Raw genomic sequence first — 7,155 nt, forward strand, 5'->3', positions numbered from 1 at the left:
ATCATTATTATCATTATTATCATTATTATCATTATCATTATTATCATTATTATCATTATTATCATTATTATCATTATTATCATTATTATCATTATTATCATTATTATCATTATTATCATTATTATCATTATTATCATTATTATCATTATTATCATTATTATCATTATTATTATTATTATTATTATTATTATTATTATTACTATTATTATCATTATCATTATTATCATTATTATTATGTACGCATACATGTATACACACACACGCGACCAGTTGACAGGAACATGACATAATTATGAGACATAGGGGTCACACGTCCACTCTCAGATTCCACCTCTCTCCCTCCCCGCTCTCTCACTCTCTCTCTCTCACTCTCTCTCTCTCTCTCTCACTCTCTCACTCTCTCTCTCTCTCTCTCTCTCTCTCTCTCTCTCTCTCTCTCTCTCTCTCTCTCTCTCTCTCTCTCTCTCTCTCTCTCTACTTTCTTTCGTTCAAATATTTCTTTATTGACAATAATTTATGTCTTTATTATTTCCAATATTCATAAAAATACGCATTTCAAAAGTGAACAAAACAATTATAGATTATTCTGTTATCCGTTGCGAATTATGGAATTTTTCAGAATGTTAAGATTTCCTAATAACGAGAACTTTTTTTTATGAAATATTCTATGATTTTTTCCTTGTTGCATTGATATTTATATATATTGTTTTAATCAATTTCTTCTGGTGATACGTCGAAAGAATTATAAAGAATATAATGTGCTAGCAAACATCACTCTTGATATTAATCTTAACGGTAGAAATAATTAAAACATTGTCTTGTTACTTTTGTGCAAGTATTAATATTCATATACCTATAGTTTTAATAAATTCCTCTTGATAATACGTCCACAGTATTATCAAATTGAATTATGCTCCAATAAACAAGTATTAGTTTCTATTTTAATGTTAGAAATGATTAGAATATAGTCACATTTTTATGATATTATCGTTCAATGTGTGCGACGACTATGACGTCACGCAAGGCGCGAATGCACTGAACAATGCAAATGTGTTCGGGCCGTGACGCAATGTCGCCTTTGAATGAGAGAGAGGAAGATTCAAAGCGGCTTTCTTTCTTGTCCAAGACTTTGTCAAGTCCTTGTTCTGTTTGTTGTTTTCTGTAGTAGCTAAGCAAGTCATTAAGAAAGCCAAAATATATCATCATAATAATTAATATTATTTGATCATGTGTATAAAGCTCTACTAATTGTATTCTATTGTATTTTATTACATCAAGATAGTAATAATGGAGACAGCAAGAGACCGTAAGGCCTTCACTATGACTGTATTCTACTGTATACAATATATCTATTGTATATATTGTATTCCCTTGTATTCATCGTATACTATGATATTTATTGTATCATTCTATTTGTTTTAATCTATTGTATCTTATTATAAATATTGTATAAGTTGTATTTGTATTATAAATTGTATTCTATTGTGTTTTGCTGTATATATTGTATTCAATGTATTGCAGTGTTTTTATTGTGTTTATTGTGTTTTACTGTATATATTGTAATCCAATGTATTGTATTATATATCATATTTTTTGTATTCTATTGTATTCTATTGTATTTTTGTTGTATTTGCAGAGGCGGAGGGGGTGGATGGGGAGGAGGAGGGGGGAAGGGCCTCTTCCCCAACGTCATCAATTTGGCCACTCGGGCCAAAATTGTGGCCAACGCTACCTGCGGCCAAAATGGCCAAGAGGTCACATTTACAATTATATATTTTTGTTTTCGATTTTTGTTTAATTTTCATTTTGTGTTTTTAATTTTATTTTGATTTTTGAATAATTATTTATCTAATTTTCTTATTTATATATCTAAATTCTCTCTCTCTCTCTCTCTCTCTCTCTCTCTCTCTCTCTCTCTCTCTCTCTCTCTCTCTCTCTCTCTCTCTCTCTCTCTCTCTCTCTCTCTCTCTCTCTCTCTCTCTCTCTCTCTCTCTCTCTCTCTCTCTCTGGTGACGTCATGGCCTCATTCCGGTCTGCTATTATTTTCATTGTCATATTTATCATTACTATTTCCTCTTTGTCCAGTGCTACACTTAGAAACAGGCGCTTGCATCTGATTCTAAAATTTGCAAGTTCTTTGTACAAGTCACTTTTACATTTTTTCATCGAATAAGATCCATTCTACGTGATGCGACGTGACGTCATAATGTCGGCATCAGAGCGCGGGAAGATTTTTCGGTCCTTATGTATGGTCATCAAGCGTAGGCAACTTTTTTTCCCTGATTTTTGGCGATGAAGACATATTTATGTATTTTGAAGACCAAAAACTCGATGGAAATAATCAGGAAACTTAAAAAACATATATACAAAATAGCGTTTTCTATCGACGTCACGAAAATAATGACGTCAATGGAGCGCGGTGCATTGTGGGATTTAACATCGTCTTTCCTAATGTGAGACTAAAATCTATTTTGTTTCTCTTTTCTTTTTGTCAACTATGCATTAGCACAGTTATATGAATAAGCAGTTGTTATACATAAATTGTATTTCTACCAAGAACATATTTCCATCAATTCTTTTTTTTCCAAACTCACCCTTTCTGGCGCATTTCATTTACTGCAAAGTATCTACATTAAATACAATTTCTTCATTTGATTCCTTCTTCCCGAAAGAACCTCATATTGCAAATTAATTGACAAAAGTAATCATAAAACCATTGAAATTCGCAAACACAATAACAAATTTACTTCCAACCTCTATTTGAATAACGACAATATGACTTCCGTTGCAGACATCTAGACGTTTCTAGGGACATTTCAACAGCATATGACGGAAAGATAATTGGTTGTTTGGAGATTTGAAAAATTAATTATTGTAACCATAGATCAAAATGCCGTAGTCAGTATTATCCAATTGTCCATAATCCCACATATAATATTCCAGGATGTTGATAGTATTAATAAATTCTATATTTATGTTAAAGTATACTTTCATTTGATAAATCTATTAATGAATATAGGCCTAGGTTAATTGGCGTGGGATTTTAACCGCTAGAATTTTGAATGTGGGATTATGGGACTACGTCATAGGTTCGACGCAGACAAGGTCATCATATTAAGACAAGAGGACAGGACTCGCAGTAATGGATTTAAACTGGACAATTTTTTATTTAGTCGTTTTAAGAAACGTTTAGACAAATTTATGGACGGGGAAAACAGGTGGTAATGGACATGGAACTGCCTAGTGTAGGCCACATGGTCTCTTGCAGTCTCCTTCGTTCTTATGTTCTTATCCCACTGGGCACCAACCACCGTTGAGAGTTCGTTGGAGTAAAAAACGACTTCGGTTACAAAATTCAAATTTTCAAATATTCAAATAATATTTCCGTTACACCTAGCAAAGCTGAAGGATGAACTAAGAGATTGTGTAAACCTAGATATGGATGTTAGACACACTGTTGAATTGTTCTTAGGGATGTCTGGGTTTCTGTAGTAAGCCAAGTCATATCATTCTAGTTATATTCCAATGGAGGTTGGAGGTAGGAGGATGTCGGAGGAAAAATAGCCCAGTGTGATTGATAGTAACCCTCCTGGAGGTCAGCAGCCAGTCGGCCGTATTAGATTTGCAAACCTGCACCTAGATGCTACGTAAGTTTGACGACAATTATTAAAAGATCAAACTATTTGTAACGAAAATTCCCTTAACGATAAGAAATATAAAATAATTCATCGATATACACAATTCATCGAAGAATAAAAACATTCTAATTTGAAATATATAACTAGGTTGTGTTTTCATCCTTGATTTAGCATACTTTTACCTTTGATAATGAAATAACTACTCTAATAACCTTTATTTAGGATGAAGAATTTCTTTTCGTAGTATTCATCAAGAATAGTTAAAATTCTTTAGTGACGATCCATTGAAAATGACAAATTAGTTTAAACTAAACTTAGAACTATATAGTATTTTCTCATTAAAGTAGCCCAATGTCATGGGTGAATTATTTAGTACAATTATGTGAAATGTTTTCACTACTGCTCGACACGACGTCACACGGAAATATATTAGACAACAATTAGAAATTATCCTAGACTGGCAAAAATCATGCTTAATCTCTTATTCTTCATAGAAAATTAGGTTTCCATAATATTTTCTTATTAGAACTGCCCAATGTATTGGGTGAATTATGCCCATTTTAGTATATTAAGTAAAATGTTTTCACGACCGCGCGACATGACGTCACACGGGAATATTTTAAACAAAACTAAAAAATATGCTAGACAGGCAAATGTTATTCTTCATAATAGATTAGGTTTTTATAATATATTTCATTAAAATAGCTCAATATCATGGGTGAATTATGCCCAATTTAGTATATTATGTGAAATGTTTCCACGACCGCGCGACATGACGTCATACGGGAATATGTTAGATAACAACGAAAAACTATGCTAGACTGGCCAAAATCATGATTATTCATTTATTCTTCATAATAGATTAGGTTTTTATATTTTTTCATTAAAATGGCCCAATGTCATGGGTGAATTATGCCCATATTAATATATTATGTAAAATGTTTTCACGACTGAAAGGCGTGACGTCACACGGGAATATGTTAGACATCAGCTAGAAATTATGGTAGACTGGCAAAAATCTTGCTTAAAATTCTATTCTTCATAATAAATTGGGTCTTTATAATATACTTTCATTAGAATAGGCCAATGTCATGGGTGAATTATGCTCATTTTAGTATACTATGTGAATATTTTCACGACCCCGCGACTTGACGTCACACGGGAATATAGGTAACAGCTAAAAATTATTCTAGACTGGCAAAAATCATGCTTAGTCTTTTATTCTTCATAATAAATATTTTTTTAACAATATCTTTTCATTGAAATAGTCCAATGTCATTGGCGAATTATGCCCGTTTTAAGTATATTATGTGAAATGTTTTCACGAGATGACGACATACTGGAATATATTAGACAACTAAAAATTATGATAGACCCGGTAAGAATCATTTATAATCTTTTATTCATTATGATATATTACGTTTTTATATATATTTTTTTCCATTAAAACGACCCACTGTCATGCGTGAATTATGTCCATTGTAGTATATCATTTGAAAAGGTTTTCACGACTACGCGACATGACGTCACACGGGAATATGTTAGACAACGACAAAAAATTATGCTAGATAGGCAAAAAGTCATGCTTAATCTTTTGTTCTTCATAATAGATTAGGTTTTTATATTTTGTTTATTAAAATAGCCCACTGTCATGGGTCAATTATGCCCATTTTAGTATATTACGTGAAATGTTTAAACTACCGCGAGACATTCCTTCATTTGAATATTCAAATGAAGGAATGTGTAATATCTTAAACAATTATTTTAGCTCGGTATTCGTAAACGAAACACCTCAAAGTGAACTTCAAACTGAAACCTGTGAAGAGTCTAGGGTAAACTTACTCACTACGGTAAATATAACAAAAGAAAAAATTAAAAGGTGTATATATAAACTCAAAGTTAATAAAACACCAGGACCTGACGGTTGGCATCCAAGAATTTTAAAGGAAATGAAAAATGAGATTGTCGTTCCATTAGAAATTATTTTCAAGAAATCCATCATATCCGGAGATGTCTCATGAGAATGGAAGCTAGCTAACGTTACTCCCATATTCAAAGAAGGTGACAAAAAGAAGCCAGATAACTATAGGCCTATAAGTTTGACTTCAATCGTAGGAAAAATAATGGAAACTATCATCATAGATGCTATCGAACATCATTTAGAAAGTAACTGTTTGATAAATGATAGCCAGCATGGTTTCAGACGGAAACGTTCTTGCGTGACTAACTTACTCGAATTCTACAACATTTATCTCGAATTATGACAAAAGAAACAATATAGATTTAATATATCTAGACTTTGCAAAAGCTTTTGATACCGTCCCACACGAAAGACTACTTACTAAATTAGCTTTACACGGAATAAGTGGTAGCCTATTAGTTGGACTAGTAATTGGTTGAATGGTCGAAAACAGAGAGTTGCTTTAAATGGAAAAACTTCTGGATGGAAAAGTGTTGCAAGTGGAGTTCCTCAGGGTTCCGTTCTTGGGCCACTTCTATTCATAGTATATATAAATGGTATAGACCATGGACTAAAATCTACTGTTTCCAAATTTGCTGATGATACAAAACTGTGCGGAATGGCAAATGATCACTCAAACCAATTAGATATTCAAGAAGATTTAGATCAATTACAGCAAGGTAACGCACATCGGTAAAAATAACAGTAAGTACGATTACAAGTTATTTGGAAATTCGTTAACAAAAGTGGATAGTGAAAAAGATCTCGGCGTAATTATCAGTAACGACCTCAAATCATCCAAGCAGTGTATTTCAGCCTCTGAGAAAGCAAATAAGATTCTGGGATTGATTGCGCGATCTTTTGATTTCAAAAGTCCATCACTCATTAACAAGCTATATAAATCGTTAGTTCGTCCACATTTGGAATATGCTGTTTCCGTATGGTCACCGAATCTCATTAAAGACATTGACAGACTAGAGAAAGTACAACGGCGAGCCACAAAACTCATTCCAAATATCAAAAATAAATCATACGAAAATCGACTAAAACATATGAATCTGTTTTCCCTAAAAAAGCGTAGACTCAGAGGTGACGTCATACAGGTCTTTAAGATTTTAAAGGGAACTGACAACATCAAAAACGAAAAAAAAAATCACATTGAATGAGAATCAGACAAGAAACAATGGTCTCACACTGTCCGGAAATAGATTCAATTTGGAAGTGGGTAGAAAGAACTGCCAACCGTGTAGTTAATGAATGGAATAAACTTCCTGCACAGGTAGTGCAATGTAGTTCAGTTCGAAGCTTTAAGAATCAATTAGATAAATACTTAAGATGCTGTATTGATTATAATTTGTTTTATGTTATTTGTTTTTGTTATCATTTGTCTGTCAGATTTTCATTTATTATTAGTTATATGTCAATTTATTATTATTCACTATTTACCTGTTTGTTTATCATTTAACTATACCTATGCATTTATTTATGTATTTTATTTGTTATTTACATTATCATAGTTTTTATTTATTGTTTTATTATTAATATGATTTTTTTTCG

Source organism: Oratosquilla oratoria, chromosome 12 (assembly GCF_046742065.1).
Source record: "Oratosquilla oratoria isolate Oo_2021 chromosome 12, ASM4674206v1, whole genome shotgun sequence".
NCBI lineage: Eukaryota > Metazoa > Arthropoda > Malacostraca > Stomatopoda > Squillidae > Oratosquilla > Oratosquilla oratoria.